Below are 2,500 nucleotides of genomic sequence, written 5' to 3' on the forward strand. Positions count from 1 at the left end.
AATGTCTTTCATTTCCTGGTCTCTCTCTCTCTTGTCACACACAGACACAGACACACAACAAGCACAGTAAACACCATCATACACACGCATACACACACACACGCACACACACACACATACAGACACATAAGTCTGCCCAGTATGTCTGACGTGACGGGGACACACACTCCCATCACGCTGACACCGTAATAACCGAGCAAGATAACAAGCCATGCTATCACCATAGCAATCAAAGCCATCAGTCTTGCAGCCTTGTTCCCCATCTTGACAAAAGGGTCTCCGTGCGCTATCAAGCATCTATTTATCCTTCCCTACATCTCCTGTCAGTGTCTGAGTCAGGAGAGACGCACAGCGCAGCCAGTCCATTAAGCGTCCAGAGGGCAAGCCCTCATCGCCTGCGTAAATCAAAAGACATGGCTCCAACAATGGGCCTGATAGACTAGTGGGGCTGACTGAGTTTGTTTGTGTGAGGGAGTGAGTGAGGGAGTGAGTGAGTGTAAGAGAGAGAGAGAGAGAGAGAGAGAGAGAGAGAGAGAGAGAGAGATAAGGAGAGAGAGCTAGAGAGGAGAAAGAGAGAGAGAGAGAGAGAAAGGCTAGAAAGCTGACAATGTACTCATGAGCCATACTATTGACAATAGGTGCATGAAAACCTTGTGCGAACAAAACAGAGGAGGAAAATAGCCCCAGAAAAAAGAAAGGAGTCCACTAGAACTGTTACCTTGAGAAAGAAAAAATCAAGAAGAAAAAGATGGAGAGCAAGGGAGGGGGTTGCATCTATTAAAGGAGGCCTTTCTCTGTCCTCTCTCTTTTTCACCACTCCTCTTTCTCTCTTGCTCTCCCTACCTCCCTCTCTCCATCCCTCCCTCCCTCCCTCCCTCACTCGCTCGCTCGCTCTTTCCTTTTCAGCAAATACATTTTTCCTGCGGTTGAATATGGGAGAGAAGAATGAGTTTGCCTGAATAATGGGGTTTAATCTGGTTCACAGCACTTCCTAAGTGCTTTCAGGGGCTCTCACCAGATTTGAAGCCACTGGTACTATGACCCTGGGTAATCAGGAACCTTCGTTTAGGGCCAACAAGGGGATGGGGGGAAGGTTAACAGCGTGACACAGGAAAGGACTGCCAGAAAGAGAGCACACCGATACTGCAGCCCCCCCCCCCCCCCCCCAAAAAAAAAAAAACAACAAAAAAACACACACACACACACGGTAAAATTAATTGCACTGGCAAAACACTCTTATTAAATCAGTCTTGTCCAGAATTCACTTGGCAGTGTCACACTTTGACTTTGAGCTCAAAGTGAGTGAGTGAGTTAACTTGATAGAGTTAAACTTGTTAGGGATAAAATACACCAGATCCTTAGGTGTTTGCCCTGCATGGTCAACACTGGAGTCAGGTCAATTAATCACATTTAAAAGTTCATTACACCAGCTTTACAATTTATTTGAAGTTTTGCAGCTTGTAAAACAAGCAACGATTGAAGAAAAGATTCTGTTTGGGGTCAGAGTAGCTGCTACAGTTTACGTTGCGGTCAGTTTCTTCTAGAAACAGTTACAGGCTCCCTGTGCCATCTTGCTTTAGTTGGCTGACGTTAGTGAAGCTCTGTCCAAAAATGTCAACTATTCTGATTGGCTGCTTGTGAACTCAAAGGACAATCAGCATCTTCTCAGACCGGTCCTGATTCCAAGTCCTATCCTGATTGGCTGTGATGACTTTTCAGGTAGCATCTTCCCTGATTGGTCGGTGGCAGCGCCTGTCTGTTTGGTGTGTGTTGGCGAGCTGCGTTAAAGTGAGAGGTAAGTAGATTTCGCTTTGTCTTTATTGGATTTGAGTTGCCAGCACAACAACCTTCATTTCTGTTCCTGTTGCCTGTTGCTGGGTTTTGGCTGAGCTGGGACCTCCAGCTAATTTATTGCTCGTTTGCTCTGCATCAGGAGCAAAAAGGAAAAAGAAAAAAAAAACACGGAATACTGTTTACAAATCTGAGGGCTCGGGGGGGGGGGGGGGGGGGGGGGATACAGCACGAAAAAATAACAACAACGGGGGAAAAAACAACACAGAGAAAACATTTCATGCATTATTATGAGCTAAATTTGAAACGTATGATAGAGGACTCAACTGTTGATTCTCAGATAAAAACACAGAATTGTCCCATTTGATTGCCTGCTTCGACTGTGTGTGTGTGCGTGTGTGTGTGTGTGTGTGTGTGTGTGTGTGTGTGTGTGTGTGTGTGTGTGTGTATGTGTGTGTGTGTGTGTGTGTGTGTGTGTGTGTGTGTGTGTGTGTGTGAGGGGTCTCCTGTTGCACCAACCTATTTTATGCACACAGTGTACAGTACTGTATGACCCTACAGGTCCAGCTGTATAAACGGCAAAATACTGCCACCTCCCCCTCACACACACACACACACACACACACACATGCACACACACCACAGGACCCCCGTCAGCCTTCCCCACTGCCACACAGAGGCTGTCCTCATCTTTGCCTGTTTACTTTTC

General features: G+C 46.4%; 1 protein-coding gene across 1 annotated transcript in view; it reads right to left on the bottom strand.

Moving 5' to 3' along the window:
- The window catches only part of LOC121696810 (transcription factor Sox-5-like), a 27,122-nt gene that overhangs the window by 13,851 nt on the left and 10,771 nt on the right, over nt 1–2,500 (bottom strand). The gene's annotated exons all lie outside the window — the stretch shown is intronic.

The sequence above is a fragment of the Alosa sapidissima genome, chromosome 22, assembly GCF_018492685.1.
Source record: "Alosa sapidissima isolate fAloSap1 chromosome 22, fAloSap1.pri, whole genome shotgun sequence".
Lineage (NCBI taxonomy): Eukaryota > Metazoa > Chordata > Actinopteri > Clupeiformes > Clupeidae > Alosa > Alosa sapidissima.